This window comes from Festucalex cinctus, chromosome 1 (genome assembly GCF_051991245.1).
Source record: "Festucalex cinctus isolate MCC-2025b chromosome 1, RoL_Fcin_1.0, whole genome shotgun sequence".
NCBI classification, from domain to species: Eukaryota; Metazoa; Chordata; class Actinopteri; order Syngnathiformes; family Syngnathidae; genus Festucalex; species Festucalex cinctus.
In genome coordinates this window covers 6,595,254-6,620,763 of record NC_135411.1, presented here as the reverse complement: position 1 = coordinate 6,620,763, position 25,510 = coordinate 6,595,254, and the positions used below count along the sequence as shown (strand labels likewise).

The 25,510-nt window shown below is 38.1% G+C and overlaps 1 protein-coding gene across 1 annotated transcript in view; it reads left to right on the top strand.

The window, feature by feature from the left end:
• Window positions 1-1,897: 1,897 nt before the first annotated feature.
• The window catches only part of lingo3b (leucine rich repeat and Ig domain containing 3b), an 88,403-nt gene continuing 64,790 nt past the window's right edge, over window positions 1,898-25,510 (top strand). Inside the window, exon 1 of the mRNA XM_077513363.1 lies at window positions 1,898-1,977. The gene's annotated coding sequence lies outside the window, so the exon portion shown is untranslated. The remainder of the gene's footprint in view (window positions 1,978-25,510) is intronic.

The window sequence follows — 25,510 nt, the reverse complement described above, 5'->3', positions numbered from 1 at the left end:
TGAGCCTCGTCTATCAATGTTTTTATGTTTCAAATGCCACGCGCGCTTTGACCAAGCGCTTGTTAATTTCTCAATATATCACGCCATAATTGCTGTTCCACCGCGCTTGTACTTCCCGCAAGATGTGATTTATTGGACAACAAAGTGTGTTTGTATCCGGCGAGATACGAGACAATCGTTCATCCGAGCGAGGTGCTGCCTCCACCTCGGTCTCAGGTGCTCAAGCGCCTGCATCGGCACACGCCATCTATTTCCTCCAAGACCCTGACGTCAGCCTGCAGGGGCGACGGCGCTTCTTATCATTCTTTCCCATCTCCATCAGCACCGGCTTATTATCAGATGTCCTGCGCGGACGAGGAATGGACCGCACGTCACATCTTTCTTTTCACGTGCGCACTCTTGCGAGTCTCCCTTGTGCTGACACCGTGTCTATGGAGGACCAAAACTGCCAAAATTCAAAATAAATACATGACTAAATAAATAAATAAATGACTAAAAAGTGAAAATAAAAATGAATATAAAAAAATATAATTTGAAAATTATATATATATAAAATATATATATATATATATATATATATATATATATTATATATATATATATATAATATATATATAAATATATATATATTATATATATATATATAAATCTGTTTTTATTTTCACTTTTCGTCATTTATTTATGTATTTAGTCATGTATTTATTTAGTCATTTATTTATTTGTTCATTTATTTATCTATTTATTTGTTCATTTATTTATCTATTTAGTCATTTATTTATTTATTCGGTCATTTATTTATTTATTCAGTCATTTGTCATTTATTTATGTATTTAGTCATGTATTTATTTATTTAGTCATTTATTTATTTAGTCATTTATTTATTTGGTCATTTATTTATCTATGTATTTAGTCATTTATTTATTTATTCAGTCATTTATTTATTTAGTCATTTATTTATTTATTCAGTCATTTATTTATTTAGTCATTTATTTATTTATTTAGTCATTTATTTATGTATTTAGTCATTTATTTATTTAGTCATTTATTTATTCAGTCATTTATTTAGTCATTTATTTATTTATTTAGTCATTTATTTATTTATTTAGTCATTTATTTATTTATTTAGTCATTTATGTATTTAGTCATTTATTTATTTATTTATTCAGTCATTTATTTAGTCATTTATTTATTTATTTAGTCATTTATTTAGTCATTTGTTTATTTATTTAGAATTTTGGCAGTTTTGGGCCATTCTGCCAAGTCGAAACGTTATTCAAACGAGGGGGCGGTCCTAAGCGTGCCTTGGGTGGGACTCCACCATTGCAAACTGCCCGTCATTGGTCGATTGAGCAGCGCGGCAAAGTCTCGCCGGTTTGCAGTGGAGATGCAGTGGACGACCATCTTGTCCACTGTCTGCTCTCGCTTGTTGTCTCGCAACTTCAACCCACGCTTAGGACCGCCCCCTCATTTGAATAACATTTCGACTTGGCACTATGGCCCAAAACTGCCAAAATTCAAAATAAATAAATGACTAAATGAATAAATAAATGACTAAATCAATAAATAAATGACTACATAAATAGATAAATAAATAATGACTAAATAAATAAATGAACACCCTTGAGCGTTCAGGTACTTCTCGACGCGCAAAGAACGTACTAAGGTGGCGCGGTACCATACTCCGGATTGTTACAAGTTAATACAGTATTGCTGCCGTAAAGGATTGTGGGTAATATATCTCCTTTTGTTTTGTCCATGTTATTATTATTTTGGTAGGTAATAGCAATTAAGTTGCTAGAAAGTAAGACGCATTGTTTTGGTTTAATTACCTTACCTTTAAAAAAAGCGCTGCCCCTTTAAGAGAGAGACTGATACGACTGTGTGAGCTTCCTGGTCACGTGAGTAAAGTTTCATGGAACAAGTAGAGCAGTTGTTGTTGAGTTGTGTCTTGTATTGGGTCCGTGAAAGGCATTCCCTGTAAGTATTTTGCTTTTGGCTAATGGTAAATTAATGTAGAGCTGACCCCCTTTAGACATTGTTAATAAGCGCACTATTTACGTTTTTGAATGCTCCGTCTTGTTTGTTGCTCAAATTAGCAGTGATTAGCATAACATGATTGACTCATGAATATTTTATTTACTTGTTCATTCTGTATTTGTTTCTACGGTTTCACGCCTGCCATATAGACTTATTGTGTGGAGGTGTGTAACTACCTGGATAGCAGAAAGGTTCTGTGAGGCCAGTACACCTTTCTTTTGCTAAACGTTCACTTTGCAAAAAAGTGGCTCAAAGGTTGCATCGAGGCATCTTTCCGGAAGTGTTTTGAGATTTCAAGCGACCTCCATGTCCAGTACTTCTGAGTCATCTTAATCGGACAGGATGGAAAAGTAAAGTCCCGAGCAAAACCGAGAATCTGAAGGGGGCCCGGGAAGGTGCCAGATTTTGCCAGTTCTTTTGTCCTCGCCATCTGCTGTCCTTCTGTCTTGCTCCCAAACCGTTTTCGTCTTATTTCCGACTCCCGCACTCAATGTCTGCTTTGGGCTCCAAACAGTCGCGTATCCTTACATTTTCCATTGAAATGTTTTTGTTATGTTATTCGATAAATATGGCCTGTGAACTGCTTCAGGTGAACTATGTGGCACAGTTGCGTGCTGTTGTTGTGTCATATTGATGGGTTCTTTAACTCATTCACTCGCCGCCATTTTCACATTTCGCAATCCTGTTCGCTCCCGGCTGTTTTACTGGATTTTGACTGATTTTGCAAGGCCCACAGAATATTGTGTTCTATTGCTATAAAAGCATGGAACCTATCAAAAGAAAGATTTTAAAGTCTCTTCTTTCATCAGAAAAAAAAGTATGTTTCTATCTGTTTCCGTTTTGCAGCAATTAGCATTAGAAGAGAGCTAAGTTTCATCAGTTTTCACAAATCTATTTAAAATTCAAAGTAATTGAGCTTTTTTTCTAGATGGCCCTGGTTGATCTCCTTTGCTCTGCTGCCACCTGCTGGCCGTTTGTGTAATAACTACCATTTCTGCAACCGTTCTTTGCAGTTGAGAGGCTGCATCAAAGCCTTCTGTATGCTCTAGCATACAGATTTTTTTTTTTTTTTACAAAAAAACGTATAAATACGTCTTTGGGACACTTAGAACATAAAAAACGTATTTATATGTTATTGGGAGTAAATGAGTTAATTGCGGCGTGATAATGGCGCATTATCAAATGCACAGCCCTCCATTGTGAATGATCCATCTATGCAGTGAAACCTTACAAGCTGAGCATAAATCCTTTCGACAGGCGAGTCCAGCTCCACTTTGTTCAGAATTTAAAACGGATTCTCTTCAAGGAAGTAAGTTAATGGAACTAATCCATCAAGCCAGTGTCGCGATTCACTCGGTGCTTCGTTCTGTTAACCGCTGTAATATTGACCGCCATCTTGTCTTTAATGACCAATGAGGACGTGGCCTCTTTATGGAATATGCTCACGTTAGGTTTGCCAGCTTGAGCACCCAGATTGGAACCATTATTATTCAAATGAAACATACAGCGGCAATTGTCAGCTCAGCTCATTTTTTTTTCTTGCACACTGACGACCATTTTAAATGAAGTCTGAAATTTGTCTGTTTGTTTGTCTGGATTTGATGCAAAAATATTGCAATCATTTTTGAGATATTTGAGATTGCTCTGTAATTAGTAATGATAATAATGATAATAATAATAATAATAATAAATGGCAACAGTTTCAGGTTGTCCTTGTAATTATTCGCACCACAAAAAAAAAAAAAAAAAAAAAAAAAACAGGAAATATTTGGGCTTGTCTATTTATAATTTATAAAGCCCACTTCAAATTTGGGTGAACGTCGTCTCTGAATTAAAAATAGATTAACACCTGCGGCCTAGAGTATTTAGGGTATTTATTTAAACATACCTAAATACTCTATGGCAATTTTTTTTTTTTTTTTTTTTTTTTTTGGAACAGTATATACTGCACTTTTTAAAGGTCTATAAATGCTAGGGATAGACCGATTATTGGGCATTTTGACAAATATCGGCATCGGCCGATAAAAGGTAAATCTAAAACCAAAAATCTAAATTCAGGGAACTATTTATTGAAATTTTCAGTTGACTTTATCAGAGATGTTGCTGACCCTGGGAACCTTTTGTTTTTGATCGACATTAAAAGAAAGAAATGTGAACGTTTAAGATATTGAGTATTTTTAAAAAATTTGTATTGTTTAAGATTAAAAAAAATATATATACATTTTGAAAAGTGTGAAAAATTGTTTAACAAATTGTCAACAAAGTAAAGATTGGCATTTGACAAAATCTTTTGACAGCGAGCAAACAATCGACCCTGAAAAAACATATTGTTCTATTTCTAATAAGAGAGTGAAATGGATAGCAAAAATACAGTATTGTGCAGTATAAAGTTGTACCTACCAATTCCTACCAATGAGGTTTCAGTTAGTTTTCTTTTTTTAAAAAGCATTTTTGTTTTTATTTTATTTTGTTAATAAAATAGTTTTTTTAATTTTAGTTTATTTTGTTAGTTTTAGTGAGCTAAAATAACCATCTCCAAACATTTTTGTTTTGTTTCTTTTATTTGAACTGAGTCAAATGCCATTTTTAGCATGCATATGCTGCGGGCCACTGGAAAATGGAGGGCGGGTCACAAATGGCCCCCGGGCCGTAGTTTGGACACCACTCCTCTACACGATCGCAAACTTAATACACGTGCTGCCATCTAGTGGTCAAAAGTGGAATTACAGTGCACTCAATAACTCGACAAAAATACCTGCGGCAAACCTGGTGACGTGGTACTCAGATTTGTGAACAATATTTGAGAAAGCCTTTTTGAGTCGAGAAAATGAAAAATGGAAGCAAAAACAAACATTGTCTTTCTATTTGACTTGTGTGTAGCTCACCGCATGTTAAGCTGAAGGAGTCAAGAGTTCAGTATGTTTGTGTCAAAGCTATAGCGTTCATGTGTGTTTTTTTGTTTTTTGTTTTTTTACGTACCCCGAGCATGCACAATATGTGATTTTCAGGTATTAACTTCGACATTCTCCCATTCTCCTCTGTTTGCAACAAGGCTTCCATTTGCCGGCCATCACGTCTGCAAAATGCAAACAATTTCATGCTATGTTTGTGCCAGGGCCTCCATTTTCCCTTCACGTTCACCCACTCACTTGTCAATCCTCCTCCACTTAGGATTTAATGCCTCCCTCCCTCCCCGCTTTCTTTTTCTTCTGGACGTACGTGAGCTGCAGGATATTTGAAGTGCAAGCGTGCGTGTTTGAAACCCTCTCGGGGGAGTCGAGAATGTTGTGCCCAAGGGGTGATTTGTCTCTTATGTCCTCACGCACGCAGATGGCGCACCGCGCGAGAGGAAAAAGGGAGGCAGCTCCAGCTCAGGAAGTGTGACAGCAGCGAGTGAGTCTGATTAAATTACTGCAAACGTTTAGGAGGCAAAATGTGGCGATAAAACCGAGAAGAAGGCGCAATTTTCAGTAGTGGTGTTTTTTTTTTTTTTTTGGTGAAGCAGGAACGGTTCAGGGAGGGCAACAGTAGAGGCGTTCAAATCCTGGCTTCGTCTGGAACGTGTGGGAGGAAGAAGTGAGTTGAGAAAACTTACTTTCGCAACACTTTCTAATGCCCCTGAGCGGCTTTTCAAGGGGCAATCACAGCACAAGTTTTGTTTGGAGTGCAGTCGTTCATTAGTGTGCTGGCGGGGGTCCGACATCAAGCCTCAAACTTCCGAACCGGACGTATGACTAAAATGCTCTTTTAAATACTGTATATCGTGATGTCACTATCACATATTTTTAGGCAGTTTATTTGTATAGCGCATTTCATACAATTCAATGTGCTTTACACAAGGAAAGAAGCAACAAAGACAGTCGAGAAAATAAAAGTAGATTACAAAATTTGCTAAAAAAAAAACAACAAAAACATACATTGACAATGTTAAAACATACAACAAACTTTGAAACAGTTAGCGTTATGAAGTTTAAAATAATAATGAAAATAATAATTCATAAAAGGGGGGGGACATTAGGGGTGTTAAAAAAAAATTGATTCGGCAATATATCGTGATACTAAAGCACGCAATTCTCGAATCGATTCAATAGGCAGCCGAATCGATTTTTTTTTTAACATCCATTTTTGATTAAAAAAATATTCAACAAAAAGTTTAACTTTCACACCTTAAGCATGGAAAAAATTTTTATATTAATGGAACATTAAGCATTAATATTTTATTTCAATGCTGTTCTAACATGAAAAAAGGTGACAACCTGTTTGTTAAAAACAGTAGCTCACGGTTATAAAACTGAAGTTTGAGATCAATAAATAATACATTTTCATACAAATCTTCCAGTGTACATGTACAAGTTTACTGAATGGCATTTTCTAAATTTGAGTAAAAAAAAAATCGCAACAGTCGACTTGTAAATTCATATCGGGATGAATCGGTATTGAATCGAATCGTGACCTATGAATCGTGATACAGATCATATCGTCAGGTACTAGGCAATGATGATGATGGCATGATGTACACACTAACTTTCTCTCAGTCTACACATCTGGGTTTATGTTAATCTTTGGTGGTGATTTTGTCCTAAACCCCCACCTCCCATTAGTATTATTATTTTTTTCACTCACTCACTCACTCACTCACTCACTCACTCACTCACTCACTCACTCACTCACTCACTCACTCACAGAAGCTTACGTGTGTGAACGAGTGAGTGAAGAAAAAAAAACATGTGCGTGCTTTCAAATTGCCGCGGGAGTGACGTCACGCAGCCGACACGTTCGTTTGCGACACTCCACCCCCCCGCTCTGCGATTGGCTGGAGCGGTGTAAACACTGTCTTTCCACAGAAACGTCCCGCTGTTTACAGAACAAACACAAAATGGCAAAATACAGGCTGGGGTTTAGGACAAAATCACCCCCACACGTTAAGAAAAGCCCAGATCTGTAAATTGAGATGTAGTTTGTTTGTTTAAATCCTGTATTTAAAAAGTGTATATTCCTGAGTGAAACTGGCAGACTGCGCCTTTAAAGGTATGAGAGAAAGGCCCAAGTCTGTCGATCTCAGAGCCCTGCTGGGTTTGTACTCAATCAGCATTTCTTGGACATATTCAGGACTCAAACCATAAAGTGATTTTTAGACCAGTAGCAGAATTTGGAATCTTTGAATTTTTTTAGAATCAATTAATCTACTGATTATTCAATCGATTAATCGACTAATTTGATTAATTTTAATTTTGCATTAAAGTGGATTACAAAAGCATTTTTTTCCCACTGATTACTGTTTATTAACCAGCGATTGGTGGTTATTTCCTACTTCATATTTGCATAGTGATTTAAAAAAAAAAAAAATGGGATGATTGATATTGTACCCAAAGTAAAAACAGATGTTTGCAAATGTCTTATTTTGATGAAACACAAAAGATCATCAGTCTTCTTTCATGAAGAAATCAGTGAACAATTACTGTTTATATACTGAAATCAAAGGATTTGGACAATTAAAAAAAAAATAAAAAATGGCTCCAAACTGTCATGTCTGGGGTCACGCCAGGTTATAGTTTGAGTTCATGACCTGTTAAGTCGGGTTCACGACCGTGAGGTCAAGTGTCTGTTTTGTACTGATGTAACCATCATATAACCACGATCATCTAGTTTCAAATAGTTTTAGGCTATGTGACGTCAATGTTTAATCCTTTAGGTGATGTCTGGACCTTTGTGATGTCGTTCTTTAGTCCTTTACTTGCTACAACCAATCAGATCGGTTCACTGTCTGTCTGAGAATTGTGTCTGTTTTGCCGGATTATTGCTTTCTGTCCCTCTGTGCTGCTCTCTTTGTTTCTCGTCTAGTCAAGTTTGTTCCACACCTCTCGAATGAATGTGAATAAATAGTTCAAAGTTAAAACCTTATTTGTTCCTGCACTTTGGTATCCAACCTTCAGCACATGACACAAACGATTACTCTATTATTAAAATGGTTGTCGATTAATCAATCAATTTTGACAGCTCTAACTGTATACTCGACAAAAGATGTGCTATTCATAGATTTTTTTTTTTTTTTTTTTTTTTTAAGAATACATTTCTCAATCCATGCATCAACTTTCCTGACCCAACAACAACAATAAGTGTTTGAAGCAAACAAAAGTAAATAAATTAATGAATAAATAAATAAATACATAAATAAATAACCGCTAGACGAGGGTCCACCCGTGAACCTAATGAGGACAAGAATAATCGAAAATAACTGGAAGGACAATTTAGCGAAAAATGTCAATCAGCTCCTCTCCAGAAAACAATTACATTTATACAATTATGTAACGCCATTATTGCATATTCAGCTGATCCATAGAGGCATCCTATCTCATGTACGGTAAACACGCACATCCGAGTTATTGTGATCGAAAAGTCTCTGCAACCCCACAAATGATTTTCTTTTATTGCATCCTGCGGACGAACTAATAAAAGAAAAGAAAAACAAAACAGAGAAAATGTGGGTGAGCGGGGTTATGGTTTGTTTTGTTTTGTTTATTTGGTTTTATTTTTTAAATCAGGGTGCCACACTTTTGGCTTTGATTGGAAAAAAAAAATACTGAAGATGACATTTCTGTACTCTAGCAAAAGAGTTTCTTTTTTTTTTCTTCCCTTTTACTTTTCTCCCCTGAAGCTACAATTCTGTTTTCCCCTGCCCAGCTGGTCTAAATGAACTCTGTTCTGTGATGGGAAAAAAAAAAAAAGAAATTCCACAATAACGGTAACAAGGTGAACAGAGCCTCAGGTGGGCTCAGATGTGCCTCGTCACGTGCAGAGAGAAAACAACAGGATCCAATATGAGGAGTCCCCGTTATTAGCCAGTGTTGTGACCTTTGGCCCGTCGCTTGTCAAAACCCATTTTCGAGGCTCGCAGGATGAAAAGCGAAATACACATTAGCGCAATCCCTACGCGTTGCGTAAAGCTGAGGTGGGAGCAAGTCGCGTGTGCAAGTCGCGAGTAAGTCTTGAATTATGTGGAAAAAAGTGTAAACAAGTCAAGTAGAGTCGCCACCAAACAAATTTTGTAGTCGCAACATATATTGGAGTGATATATTTATAGATTACATGTGTATATTTATTTATTTTTGGTCACAGTGAGACGCTAAATACTGAAGTATTGATGCTGTTGTATCTCTTACTCACATTTTAGGAAAGCCCCCACCCCCCCCCAAAAAAACAAAAAACAAAACGTGGACTAACCAATATTGTATAGACTTTTTGGGGAGGGGAAAAAACAAAAAAAAAAAAAACTAATATGTTCACAAAAATTGTGATTTATGATGTTTCAGTCCGACACCAGCGATATGCCAAATGTGGGAATAAACATGAATAATCAAATGTCTAAATTACATACAGTGGTACCTCCTATTTATGAAATTAATTGGTTCTGGAAGAAAGTTCTTAAGTAGAAAAGTTTGTAAGTCGAGACGCATTTTCCATGTAAATGCCCTAATCCGTTCCAAGCCTCCCAAAATTCAGACATAAATGTTTTATAAAGTATAAAACTGCATCAAAACATGTAACCATACATGTTACAATTAGATTACTGCACAATAAATGAGAGTTGTGCGTAGTGTAAAAAACAAAGATGGAAACTTCAGGTACTTTTTTCCAAAAAAGGCCCGTCACGTTGCAATTAAAAACTTACTGCGCCTTCATCAATCACCTATTGTTTGAATTTTTGCAGAAATTCGTCGGCCATTAGTTCATACATTTACGAAAAACTATCGGAACATCTCACGAGAAAATTACTGGTTCTCGTCCGGACAAGTAATTTTCTCGTCTGGACAAGAAATATATATATACTTCATTCCTCATGTTAAAAGATGAGCTTCTTGGCTGCTTCTCCATTACCGTAATTTCATTCCCATCGCCAGCCAGCACATCAATGACTCATTTCGGGCGACGGTTCCCATCTATCGGGGTCAGAAAAAAAAGGAAAAAAAAGAAATAGATGATAAACATGCGCATGAAATTCCAGGATTTAAGCATGTCTGTCCTCAAATAGAGGATTAGCTTGCTTTCCTTCCCGTTTCATGAAATATGAGAATTTCTCTTAGAAAAGGTGAGATGGGCTACTGTAAAAAAAAAAAAAAAAAAAAAAAAATCACTCGGTTGTTTTCACAGCTTGAGGATATCCATAAATACAAATTAGTGCCAGTAAGGGAAGGGATGCAATGCAAATCAGAGCGCATGCGCTGTACCCGTATTGGGAACTGAATAGAAAGCAATCATGCAATGATAAACAATTTCAGGGGGGGGGAAAAAAAAAAAAAAGCAATAATTGGACAGATGTGCTCTTTCCTCGCCACACATTTGGCAGCTCATTACTGGCTGCTACTTTACATTCATTCTTTATTGGCATTTCTGCACAAATAAAGTGGGGACGTTTTTGTGGGGATTGTCTATCTCGGACACGGTCATAAAAACGGGTTTTATCTTCATTTCATCGTAATGTGGAGCTCTGGATATGTATTTTAAAGCTGCACGGGCGTAAATGCTGCAGATTTATAAAGTATGCGTAATAATATCCCACATTAATATTACATTTCAATCGGTTTGAGGTTATTTTAGCGGAGGCAACCAAAACACAGTATAGTGTTTGCATTCATGAAATCAACAAACTGTCCTTGCTTGAATGAAGCTTACTTTCAAATCAAATAGTCCGTGTCATATTCATGAAATTAAAGCCACGTTTTAACGATCCGCCAGCCGAAAAAGCAAAATTGCTGTCTTTGCTTCTGTGTTCTGCCATTAACTTTAATTAAAAAAATAATAATAAATTGCTTGAATTACCAATGTAAAATATATCCGCAAATTAATGGCACAATAAAATAATTAGTCTACTTGGTTAATGGGATTTTTTTTTTCAATCTTCACACAAGATTGTAAGCTGTCATTTGTGAGATGTGAGCGATATTTGCTGCTAATGTAGTGCATGTGGCATTAAACATTCTGTTTTTCTTTTTAGGCCGTGGGGTGAACCCCCAAAAAGTGCCTAGAAAATGAGTTTCGCTCCACTGTCTGGGCACTACTTGTTCAATGCATTTTTTGATAGATAATACCCTTCTGAACTTTGGGTTAAAAGTTCACCCAATGTTTTCCTGCCCCAATTTTGTCACAAGCCAGAAATGCATATATAGGTAAATAACAAAAAACGAAAATCTTGTGCTGCAGTTTTTGGTTTTAAAACGTCTTACATTAAATTCAGCAACAGAAAATCATTCCCAGATGTTATAAATACATGTACCTAACATCAGAAACAAGTATTGGTGGTTTGGTGCAATCATGTGAATTTAGATCATTAAATTTGTGCCAAAAAAAACAAAAAACGCTTCAACTGGAAGTGACACCAGCACACGAATGTTACATTTAGCTATGTTTATGTTTCATATATGAAAACAATTCACAACCTACTACGTAATGAAAGGTACACAAGAAGCAGCATACATTGGCCAAAAATACTACAATGCACCACAAACCTGGAACAAGGCAAAATGGACTAGATGGAAATAGATGCATTCAGAGCCCAGATTATTATAACATATAGAATATTTATTAAAGTATCAGATTGTGTCATCACAGCATGTCATTTATACCCCCCCCCCCCCCATGTCCGACACAAAAAATATTAATAATAAAAAAAAAAAAATCAAATACAGATCAAACGTGCATTCACAATAAAACCATGGAACTTCAATGGAACAGCTTCGTTTTGGGCATTTTTTTGTGGAAAATGGAATACAGACATTTTTATTTTTGCTTGAAAAGTGTTCAAATGGAGAGTTAACAGCTTGATAATGAAACAAACAAAATGGCAGATTTTACATAGATTTTACAGCCCTGCACTGTAAAGTGTCCTCGTATGACCTGTGATTTTACAACCTGATGTTTTACCAGCTATGTGTTAGTGTCACTTTCTTGGCTTACGTCAGTAGACTCAGTAGTTGATGTATCTGATGAGTGAGGTACCCTGTGTAAAAGTTTGTCAGTTGTTGGTAATGTCTCTACAAAAACCATTTCAGAGGTGTTGCTCGAAAGGGGTGTGAAAAACCAGCTGGGGGAAATCACGCCTGAATCTTCGTTTCAGTATATCCTGCCTGAAATAGAAAATTAAAGGGAAAGATGAGCACAAGATACACATATTCACATCACATTAGGGCTGCTCTATTATGGAAAAAAATAATCATCGCAATTATTTTGGTAATAATTGAAATCAAGATTATTCTAAACAATTATATTTTGTTCAAATCAAGAAAATATTTAAACATTTGAAAATAAGACAATTACAATCATATAATATATAATTATGTAAGTTGCTTTTGGATCCAACAAAATTCATAATTTATTATTATTATTATTATTATTATTGTTATTGTTATTATGTTAGCAAAAATTTGAAGTTGGGGTGCAGTGTGTGCAGTAAGCTAGTTTTGACACGGGTGTGTGGTAAAATAACTCGTGTGGGCGTGCCACAACTCAAAATTAGTATTATTAGTGCTGCAGCTATCGAATATTTTGGTATTTGGATATCCTACTGAAAATTCTAGCGAATAATCGTATATTTGGATAGAAATAAAAATACACCTATAGGCCTATATACTTTCTTGGTCAAAGAACAATTATAAATACAGAAGACAAAAAAAAACACATTTGCATGTAATAATTAACAACCAACTGTTTTTCATTTTTAGAGAATCAATTTTATTTATTTATTTATTTCATCATCTCATCTGCCTGCAGCAACCCGCCTTTACACAAAAAAAGAATTACATTATAAGTGTTATTGTCACATCACCTCTTTACAGTATATGCATATCACAGATTTAAGTAAAGTGTTTGTTGAGGTTGGTGAGAGAGAGTTTGGGGGAAAGGGAGCGTGTAGCTGTGACTATATTATGACTGATGGGCACAGGTAACCCGAGTTTGGTAACCACTGTTGGATTCACAAGATAAATCATTCAGCAGCTCGCTTTTTTAATAAACTATAGCCTTAAAACTTAACCTAGCAACAAATTATTTTCAACCCTATACTAAATAATATATTTTTCACCACTTTCTTTTTAACTTTTTTTCTCCTTTCGCTCTTCTTCGCTCTCCGACGTTGTGGTCGCCATTTTTGATATGCGGTTGCTATGGTGAGGAGAAAGCAGCAGCTACCTGATTGGCTCATGTGACCTAAATCACACCATTATCGACCTAATGGCACTCCGCCCACACCGGAGATCACTGCGCCTCATCGCAAAATAGTGCCGGGGTTTCACCACCGAAAACACAAAATTGGCAGGTTTTCACAGGGTGAACTCCACAGATTCTTACATACTACTGTAAAATCTATTTTATGAAGTAAAGATTATTTAGTGCCCCTGGTAGTGGAGCGAAACCGAACGAAAACGTGTGTGACGTGACGGCCTCATTAGAAGGAAAAAATAGTTTGTCTACCAGGGGTCAAATAGCTCAAATCACATCAGTGCTTGTGACGCATATTGGGAGCAACAACAAATAAATAAAATGTCTAATCTTTTTCATCGACAGGTGCGGTTGTTACATTAGCTAATGCTAGCTAAATGCTGTTTTTTTTCTTGTAGTCCAAGTAGCACTTGGACTACATTTCCCCTGATTCTTAGACACAAAAGCAGGAAATAGTGCTAGTTCCGATATAACGAAAACACTTACCGATTAGATACGAATGAGAACACAAACGTGAATTTGGAACTAAATAGAAAGGAATCGTAATAGTTTAATGGGTTTATCGAATGAATTGCTATGACAACCGTGTGATTGTGATATACACATGGCAAAAAAACGGGATGCCGGGACAAAACAATTGACCTTAGCGTGGCACGCCCCTCCACGCCCACATTGTGCGACAAGCAGCTCCCTCCGACATTGTTCGGGCAAGATTAGCGAAATAGCATGCGCTGTACTGGCGAACTTGTCAGATCTTCCTTGTGATTTCTCGGTCAGGTATTTCCAGGACGCCAATATTTCTCTTTGAAGAAAGCAAAGTGGGCTTTAAATTTTTTAGTGAAGGTATATTCACTCCCTCACCATGCAATTTTGCCCAAAAACAAAAGGAAATACGCATCGATGTCTGCTGCTGCAGAAGTCAGGAAAAGACCGAGTCGCCTCACTCACTTCGACCGATTGTCGGCAAAACCGAAGTTTTTGGACATTGTTCCTGTCAAGCAGGGTCAGAATGAGTTTATATTACCTCATAGTTTCAATGTTTTGTTGGCATTTATAGTAAATAGTAAGTCAACAAACCTGTGGACGGCTAGCTACCCGGAGCTATTGTTAGCCTTTGGCTAAAAACAACAAATGGAGACCATTACCTTAGCACAGAATCCGCAGACGTAGTGGTTTCTGCTAATTTTGGAGGGATTCAACTGGTCGTGTGTGCAAAGTTTGTTCTGTTGGCATTTATATAAATAGTAAGTCAACAAACGTGTGGACGGTTAGCTACCCGGAGCTATCGTTCGCCTTTGGCTAAAAACAACAAATGGAGCACATTACCTTAGCGCAGACGTAGTGGTTTTTGGTCATTTTGGTGGGAATCGACTGGTGGCGTGTGCAAAGTTTGTTATGTTGGCATTTATATCAATAGTAAATCAACAAACATGTGGACGGTTAGCTAGCCGGAGCTATCGTTCGCCTTTGGCTAAAAACAACAAATGGAGAACATTACCTTCGAACAGACGTAGTATTGCTGGTCATTTTAGAGGCATTTGACTGGTCTTCCACAAAGTTTGATCCAACGCAGACATTTTTCGTAGTTGTTTGAGGGTTTAGGGAAAGCGAATAAACCGGACAGTGTCTCACTCTCGTGTCTCTCTTACACAAGCTGTGACTCCAGCGTTTAACCATTTTATTGATTTTTTTATTTTTTATTTTTCTTGGCTTTGGACAACCTCGCAATGCACGACCGGGAGCTGGATAGCTTTTGTTTGTCCGCAGCAAAAACGCACGCGCTTTCGTAGATGTGACATCCCTGCGTCTTGATTGGTTTGCTAGGTCATGCGGGCGTGGTTTACGGTAAGATCAGTTGGGTTGGGAAATCCGCTGAATTGTGGACTCAAAACCGGGACTGTCCCAGGGAAAATGTGACGCCTAAAATGGGACACTAACGCATCATTTGAAGCAATGCATAGTTGAACCAAAACAGGTGACTCGAGGTGTATTGCCGCTATCACATAAACCTTTCATCACGCTATATAATTGATCGATTGTGATGCGTGTTTTCCAAAAACAGCGAAATTTGATGCCAGCAGGGGATGTTGACACATTGACAATCCAATTACCATAACATCATTTCTGGAATCAGAGGCGGATCTCTGAGACAAAAGTAGACGAGAGGAAGGCGCCAGATAAATTATCTTCCTGACACTTTGACGCACATCAGACTGCACAAGCGCTGCACTCGTCTCTGCGGGGGGCCTCGGGCCAACTCTGTGTTTGATAGTCGAGTAAAGTTCCTTCCCTAATTTAAGATGCAATTAACTTTTTTCGTTTGGAGTACGTGCGTGTCAATATAGCGACCGTATGTGTATGTGAGAGGAAGAGGGGCGTGTGCGCTCATCTTGCTGCAGGACCTTACATTATTACTAGTGTTGTTCCGATACCCTTTTTTGGCCCCCGATACCGATACCCAGCTTTGCAGCATCGGCCGATACCGATACTATACCGATACCTAAGTGTTTTTGTTTTTTTTTCCTCAACATGAAAAAGCTGTCCTGCTATTGGTTCAGAGCATTCAAAGGCCAATAGGATATCTTAGATCGACATGCAGTGAACATGTCACATACCAGTGAATGTCGTGCACCAGCAAGACACAAGATGCTGCATCCAAAGTCCTATATTAGCGTTGGAATTAATGGTATCGGAACAACACTAATTATTACAGTCAATGTTAAGTTTGAAAAGTAGGTATGATGTAATCTTATCCACTCTAAAATTCAGTTGATATACATTATGGAAAATTAACTTTTGTTTGTGTATGAATTGTTGGGTTTGTATACTTTTTAATTCAACAAGTTTGTGATGTTTAACCACATGATAAGGGCCTAATTTCCAATAATAATAATAATAATAATAATAATAATAATAATGATGATGATGATAATAACTCTTTTACTGCCACATTATCAAAAAACAAAACAACCCCAACAGTGCCAGCCGATTTCGAGCATTTAAACTCATCCTTCAAAGCAAACAGAATATTTTGTGTTTTTTCTACATGTACAAGGTGCGTACCACATGGAAGATTGCATTCCCGTTCTTTCATCAGAAAAAAAGTGTTTCTACCTTTACCTTATTCGTTGTTTAGTAGTCATCATTTTAAATTAGGTAATTTGAGTGACATTGATCGAACAGTGACTTTGACACTAATATTTTTTTGTTGCGTGACGCTCTGCGAATTAGGTTTAATGTGACAAAAAGGCTTTGATCATGCACGTCACCCTTGAAAAGGTTCGATTTCATCTGATTCCGTCATGTTTCATTGTAATTCGATACACTGGCAGTCCATTGAAAAGAGATACAATGCTGCCATCTGTTGGCCATAGCTAGTGAATGTTCGTGATTCCACAACCCATTGACCAGGCAGTGCTGCACTTAGACATTACATTGCCTATTGATTGAAAAGCAAATAAAAAAATAAAAAATAAACAGTTGAAAATATATTTTCAGAGGTTGGCGTGGGCGTACAGTATGCATCTGCCACGTAAAAATGATCGTAAAATGCCTCCCCGCCTTTGATGATCAGCCCGGGTTACGTTATGTGTCCTAAACCAACATGGAAAATCTCTCTCTCTCTCTCTCTCTCTCTCTCTCTCTCTCTCTCTTTCTCTCTCTTTCTCTCTCTCTCTTTCTCTCTCTCTCTCTCTCTCTTTCTCTCTCTCTTTCTCTCTCTCTCTCTCTCTCTTTCTCTCTCTCTCTTTCTCTCTCTCCTTTTCTCTCTCTCTCTCTCTCTCTCTCTCTTTCCGTGCATGTTGTGCCGCAAATGGCATGCACTGCTGTCATGATCCCGGGATCGAGGTTGCGGCAGGTTTATACATGCTTTCCACAAACGTTGTTTGCATCACGCAAACTACATGTGGCTATTTGCGCTGGCGTTATTGATTATTAATGGCGTCATTATCAATGAGTCTCATTTGCATCGGGGTGGGCATATTTTGCGTCAAATGTAAGCAAATTAGCTAATTTAATACGCGCAAATAACACCGGCGCACCGTGGCGCAATCTGGTTGGCAGAGCCCTTAGTGACGGATTTCCGCATGTGCGCGTGTTTAGTGAATTAGGCGCTCCCGGATTGCTCCATTTTGAACGGTTAGCGCCGTGCTACGGCGACGCAAACCTTTCGTGAATATGCCCCTTAGTCTTGCCATGAGTGGCTCGCGATTCGAGGAACACTGTCTGTGCCGTGGGGTGGATGGAGGGAATGATTCGGTGAACAATTTTTTTTTTGTACGATTCATTTTAATGGATTGATTCTAATGATTGAGGTCAAAAGAACTGTCATGCCCGTCACTATTACCATTTATTTCCGCACTATAAGGCGCACCTAAAAGCCTTCAATTTTTTTCAAAAGCTGACCATGCGCCTTATAGTCCAGTGCGCCTTATATATGGATCAATATTGACCTGCAACAGGTCTCGCTGTCAAGACGCTATCGGTGACCCTGCACGATCGGAGATCCCGCCATCTTGGATCGCTAGCTAATACTAATACTTTAGCTCAGACAAAATAATAAAACAGCTGTTTATTCATTTTGGGAGTGAATGGAGTTGTCAGAAAGTTGGTGTGTAATCTATTCATAAAGTTTGACTGACCTATCTGACTGTTTTGTTGACATTACCTTTAGCGCAGCACCATCTAATTGATGCATAACGTAACCCCAGCCTCTACTGTAGCGCCTTATATATGGAAAAAGTTTTAAAATATGTAATTCATTGAAGGTGCGCCTTATAATGAGGTGTGCCTTATAGTGCGGAAAATACGGTACAAGTCAGCTCATTAGCGTGAGCAAATGTTCCTAATAAAGTGGCCGATGAGTGCCTATTCCTTTACTCTGATACAATTAAAAGCAGCACGCGTATCATGTGGTGCACAACATTCAGATAACTTCCGAAAGAAAACGGAACAGTAAATCAACAGTGCAAAAATGGGCTTGTGATAAAACGAAAGAATATATTTGATTCTCTCACACTTGTGCAAAGCCTCCGTCTGCTTTGAAAAGCCGATTCTATTCATGTCTGTTTTACAGCTGCCGCACTTTTTATGCTGCGAAAGGGCTTCAGAGTCGGTGCAAACAATCATTTATCAAACTCCACGTCGGGGGAGTCTGTCGGTCTCGCAGCGTTTTTTTTTTTTTTTTGGTATCTGGGCCCTCAAAAGGTCCCGATTAGCCGCGTGTGATTGTGAAACAGATGTAAATGAGCTTTTAAGCTGCAGCTAGTGAGGTGACATTCTCTCCAGCTACCTCATTGATCCCGCTCATCCTCTCCTAAGCTGGCCACCAGACAGACGTTGGAGGTATGCGTCTCACTTTTTGGAGGCCCGGGGACTTCTTATTTGGGACGATGACCCCGATGGTCTGTCGGGGGTCTTTGAGGCCTCAAATGCACGCATGCGTCGTCCGTAATCGCCGTGTCCATCACTCGCCGGACGAATCTGTCTGTGGTCTGCACACTGGTTGGACAAAAGTCTTGGAACACCTCTTCAATAATCAATCAGTTGTTCCCTCTGAATTCTTCTGTTGTCGATACATTTTTTTGGAACATTACATGTTGGCCTATAGCATATTTGCTTGTTGTCATTTTGGAGTCAATAAATACAGGGCCAGTATTGCCAATAGATCCATCCATCCATTTTCTTGACTGCTTATTCCTCATAAGCATTGTGGGGGTGCTGGAGTCTATCTCAGCTGGCTTTGGGCAGTAGGCGGGGTACACCCTGGACTGGTCGCCAGCCAATCGCAGGGCACACAGAGACAAACAACCGTCCACACTCACAAGCACACCTCGGGACAACTTAGAATGCCCAATGAACCTGCCATGCATGTCTTTGGAATGTGGGAGGAGACCGGAGTACCCGGAGAAGGCCCACGCAGGCACGGGGAGAACATGCAAACTCCACCCAGGAAGGCCGGAGCCTGGACTCGAACCTGAGTCCACGGTAACTGGGAGGCGGACGTGCTAACCACTCGTCAACCGTATCGCCCTCCCACAGTACACAGTCTTGTTTTACTTCTCTCTTCTCCTTTCTGATACCACTTCTTCAATATCCCAAATAATAAGAATAAGAATAAAATGTTCAATTCATATCCCCCCAAATTTAATAATAATAATAATAACAATAATAATAATAATGTTAAATTAATATTTCCACCAAATTTAACAATAATAATAATAATAATAATAATAATGTTAAATTAATATTTTCCCCTAATTATAATGATAATAATAATAATATTAAATTAATATTTCCCCCCATAATTCAACAATAATAATAATAATTTTAAATTAATATTTTCCCCAAATTTATCTAATAATAATAATAATAATTATTGATTGATTGAATTTGAATTTTAATTTTTTTATTTATTTATTATTATTATTATTACTAATTCAATCTCTGGTGTAATAACCCAATTTACTGATTGATTGAATTTTTAGTTTTTATTTTATTATTATTATTATTATTAATTCAATCTCTGATGTAATAACCTTATTTATTGATTGATTTTTTTTATTTTATTTTATTATCTGTTTTTATTGCTGCTGGACATGTAAATTTCCCAGAGGGAGCCATCCCAAAGGGATCAATAAAGTCAAGTCTAAATCGAAGTCTAATAACAATTATAATAATGATGATGATAATGATAATAATGCTAATTTTAATAGTTTTTTTTCCCCCCACGTCATGTCCCAGGTTGCGTAGTAATAGCATCCAGTATACAGTACATCCGCCATTGCGTTTTCTCACGCTCTCGCCTCGCCTTACGTAACGCGATTTGCTGTTGTCTGCTTGCTGTCGAGAGAACACACGCTGACTTGCTTGTGTCAGTAAATGTTGCAAGCCGCCTCCACATCCTCGTCCTTCCTCCAAGAGAGCAGCCCGAGGACAAACAGCGACTTCTCTCACATCGGCGCGCGCTCTCGCGTCTTCGCCGCAGCTTCTCTCATCCTTTCGGCTGTCACCTTTTCTATTTTTTTCTTTTTTCTTTTTTTTATTTCCATAAGTTCCTCCCGCCGTCTACCTTATCGCTCTCCAGTCAGGCCCGTATTGATCTTGATGCGGTCATATCTCCTTATCTCCCGATTGACGCATCCATTCACCTCGCGGGCCCGCCTCCTTTTATTATACACGTTATCTCGATCCCTGACATTTTTTCAAAATATGGACCAGACCCACATGCAATAACGGAAAATCTGATGGAGAGAGACCGTATCCAAAACATTTTTAATAGTTGTACATCTTCCACTCTAAACACATTTGAACTTTAAAACACACTTTTTAAAGTACTTGTATTTCTCGGACATTCTCCAAATAAGAAGTTAAGTTTGGCTTGTTTCAGGTTGTTTATTTATTTATATATATATATATATATATATATATATATATATATATATATATATATATATATATATAAATGTTTAAAAGCTAAGACAGTGAATCGATCAGATTGGCTGTGGCTTGACATGTGGGTAACAGGACTGACATGGAATGATCTGATTGGCTGTTGACCAGATAAAGAGATGAAAAGATTCTTGACATCACATAGCGCCTGACATCACGTAGCTTAAGACCAGTTGAAACGAGATGCCGGTTACATCAGTTCAAAACAGACACTTGACCTCACGGTCATGACCCAAACATAACCCTTGCGTGACCCAAACTTAGTCCTGGCATGACCCAGTCACGACACGAGCAGGATTACATATTTTCCTTTTTTTTTTTTTAAAATGTATTACCTATTGTATCAATAATGTAACAAGTCAAAAGATACAAAGAATAAGGGGTAGGACGAGATAAATTTTCAACTTCTTCCTCCTCACTTTGAACATGTAAACTGTCACTAATGATTATATGTTTCTTCTTTTTTGTTAATTTTTTTTCCCTCTACTTGTTTATGTTTATATGTTCAATAAACAAACAAATAAATCACATCCTGAGGTTTACAGTAAAACTACCATTTAAAAAAAATTGAAAAACAAATTGAAACAGTGGGGGGGGGGGGGGGGGGTGATAAACTGTGTTAGCATTACATTAGCATTAAGCTGTTAGCATAAAATTATTCACCATTTTAACAGCAACAAAACATACTTATTCAAGTAAAATCTATTGCATTTAAAATGTTTACTCTAAGTAAACATTTGAGATGTTCTAAAAGGTTAAATGAAAATTTTTTGCACTCAAGCTAAATACTAAAAAACTAAACAAAACTGAAAGCCACTCCCATTTTGCCCAGTTCGACCATTTAATTCTTGGATTTTCTTTTTTTTCCTCCCTATTTGACACTTTAAGAATCACTGTCCTAGTCTATTTTGCAGTCACCCTCTCAAAGTTTGCGCATCTTTTTCATCTCTCCACTCTTCACCTCTCTCTTTGGATTTGATTTAGTGCCGAACGTGCACGCACGCACGCACGCGCTGTGAGGCCGCCTGCCGCACGTTTGAGTGAAGCGTTGTGTGATTGAAGTACCTTCCAGCCACTACTTTACTGCAGAGTGTTGGGAGGGAAAATTGCTGATAATGTCCTTTTCTCTCTGGCGCTATACAGCTGGGAGAAGGAAAAAAAAACAAAAAAAAAACACAACACACAGCGTCTCAACTCAAGATTTACATCTACTCTGGGGAGCTCCAGGCTGTCGGTTCGCCTCCCACAATTGTTGCTGCAAGACAGTGCGGAGGCAACGTTGCGTCACTGTGTGTGAGGAGAACTAATAGACGATATAGAAAAAAAGGACGGTATACGTTATGAGGAAATAACTGAGGAAGAGATGAATTGTTTGACATGTGTATACTGTACACGATGTTGTATCCATCCATTTTTTGACAGCACTTGTCTTCAGGTGGTTCACAGGGGAGCTGGAACCTATCCCAGCTGACTTGCAACAACCTGGATAAGTCAAAAGTCTTTTGCAGGGCACATGTAGACAAACTCTCTCAAAATTACAAATGTTAATACTATGTTTGTCCTGCATATCATTCCAAATGAACTCATGTTATGGTATTGAACAGTATAAGACCTTGTGTAAGTGCAACTAATTCTGCCATCTACTGGTAGATTGTGATATTACAATAAAACTACAGTTGAAATCCGCATTGCCACTAATATTTTAAAATGTTTTATCCATCCATCCATTTTCTTGACCGCTTCCTTCTCATAAGGGTTGTGGGGGGTGCTGGAGCCTATCCCAGCTGGCTTTGGGCAGTAGGCGGGGCACACCCTGGACCGGTTGAGACAACCATCCACACTCACAAGCACACCATGGGACAATTTGGAGCGCCCAATTAACCTGGAATTAACATTTGGAATGTGGGAGGAGACCGGAGTACCCGGAGAAGACCCACACAGGCACTGGGAGAACACGCAAACTCCACCCAGGAAGGCCGAAGCCTGGACTCGAACCCGAGTCCAGACCCGTGCTGCCCTAAAATGTTTTTATTATTTATTTATTTATTTATTTTACATTTCTATGCATTTATTCTGGGATTTTTTTTCACGCAATGACATTTATTTGTATCTTTATTTTTTATTATTATTATTATTATTATTATTATTATTATTATTATTATTATTATTTTTTTTTTTAATCAAAGGGCCTCTCAGAGTTTGGTCACGGGCTTGCCCATCCTTGATTTTGAGTCTTCAATGAGCCAAACATGGTTTTTAAGTCGGTGTACCGAGAGAAAGTCCTGTGGGGCGTCTAATGTAAAATTGAAATCGAATGCACATAATTCATGACTGCTCGCATATTCTGGGATAGCTTATTGAATATTGAAGAGTGTATTAACATCACTGTCATCTGTTTGTATGGTCCAAGCTTTTATTGTAGCGGCTGCCCGAATGCTCTATGACTATATTCAAAGTGATTATAGTAAAGCCCGGTCTGTTCGTTTGCCACCCGCAAATTGACCAATTTGCCGTTTTGTTCTGCGGAACCCTCCGCACTGTTCCGATCTCCGGTTCCGAGAGGCTTGAAACAGCCCTCGGTGACATTTTTTTCTTCTTTACTTTCAACAGAGTTCGACATCAAAAAGTGAAGTGAAAAATGATGATTTCAAGTAGATACTAAATCTTTGTATCCATTTTCTGCAACAAGAAAAAAAAAATGTAGGCGAGACTTTGTAAACACAGCTGAGAAACGCAGCTGAGACGTGCCGGAGTCGTTACGACAGCTGCGCTCGTCCTCGCGCGTCCCGCGTGGCCACATTAATATGTTAACAGGCCTGCTTAAATAAACCCGACACTCGCCACACTCATCCGATGTTATCCAGGAATGAACCATTGAGTCGAAAAACTCTCTTGAATTTTGACAGTGAAAGAGCAGCTTTCATCATGTTATTATTCATTCCATAAAGGTGTTGACACTTTTTCCCAATACTGTTTATTGATGGTATAATAGTTGATCCAGCATCAATAGCATCCATGCTAATGTTATTGAGAGTTGTATGTAATGTGTTTGAAAATTCCTCACTGTGGCTGTCCAGGTCGAAAAAGTAAAAATCCTGCCACAGTTTGGCTTTAGCCCCTGATGCAAGTGTAAAGTTCTGGGTGGGAACTTCCACTGCTTCTTGTATCTTAATGCTCACGATATTCTAGTAACAGTAATAACCAGACGGCTGCATTTTCTCAGTTGAACTGTTTACTGGATGCCAGAAAGATCGAGTACACATATGCGGAGCCCTCTTCCATTAGTATGCGGAAGAGGAACTTCTCTATTCAAAATCGTCCCTGTACTTATACTGTCTAGAACGCCCGCCCACATGGGCGAACGGCTCAGCCTCCCCATGTGAGAATGTGTGGCTTGATGGCTTGAACTGATTTTTACTGGATACGTATGAGAGAAAGGCGCCAAGCAAGGACAAATAACAGCGACATAACAGCCTAGCTCAAGTCATCTATCTAGTCATCAAGAGCCCTAATCTAACGCTAGCTAGCTAGCTAGCTAGCTAGCTAGTAGAGGTGGGAGAAAAAAAATAATCGATATTGCAATATATTGTTGCGCTCGCTGTTGCAATAAATTATCGATACTAGGGGTGTGAATTGCCTAGTACCTGACGATCCGATTCGTATCACGATTCACAGGTCACGATTCGATTCGATACCGATTAATCCCGATACGAATGGTCACGATTCGATACCGATTAATCCCGATACGAATTTATAAGTCGATTGTTGCGATTTTTTTCCATTCAAATTTAGAAAATACTATCAGTAAATTTGTACATGTACACTGTAAGATTTGTATAAATATATTTATCTAAAACTTGAGGCTTATAACCGTGAGCCACTGTACACAAACAGTTTGCAATCTGTTTCACATTTGAACAGCATTAAAATAAAAATATTAAGGCTTAATGTGCCGTTCATATAACATTCTTCCATGCTCAAGGTGTGAATCCTAAAAAAAAAAAAAAAAAAAAAAACATCGATTCTGGCGATTATTGAATCGATTCGAGAATCGCGCGATGTAGTATCGCGATATATCGCCGAATCGATTTTTTTTTTTTAACACCCCTAATCGATACACTGGCGCTCGATATTGATGTAATGTGTCCAATTGTGCAGTGTTATGTTATAAATGTTTATGAACTTTAATTTGTCTCACTTTACAATGTTTACAGTTAAAAGGCTAAAAGGCAGTGAGGCACTATGGAGAACTTCGTACATTGTACAAAGTTTTGGCATTGAGTGAATGCATAATTAGACATTTTCCTTTTTATGGGCATTTGTTGGCTTTTTTAGTCACATATCGTGATACATTGCTATTTTTTTTTTGACAATATATCAAAAATCGTAGACATAGTGTATCACGATATTAGCAATATCGTGAGCCAAATATCGTCACAGTATCAAACTGTGGTTACACGTATCGCCCCACCCCTACTAGCTAGCTAGCTAACAAGCGATGCCCCAGCTAGCTAGCTAGCAGGTAAACGAGCACAATGGGAGTTAGCTAGCTAGCACCTGGTGCTAAAGCCAAACTGTGGCAGGGTTTTTACTTTCTGGACCTGGATTTGCCACCTCTGCTTGCCAAATGTGAGTTACCAGGACAGGACAAAGTTGCATTGCGTGGGGTGTTTCTAAATTGAAACGAGTAATACAAGTCTCCACAGCATGCTTTGAATAAAATGAGTGCTAAAAGCTTTTTTTTTTTCCCCCAGCAGTCCCCTTCTTGCTCACATAAATTATGTGTGATTGTGAACGGTTAAAACAAGTGCAA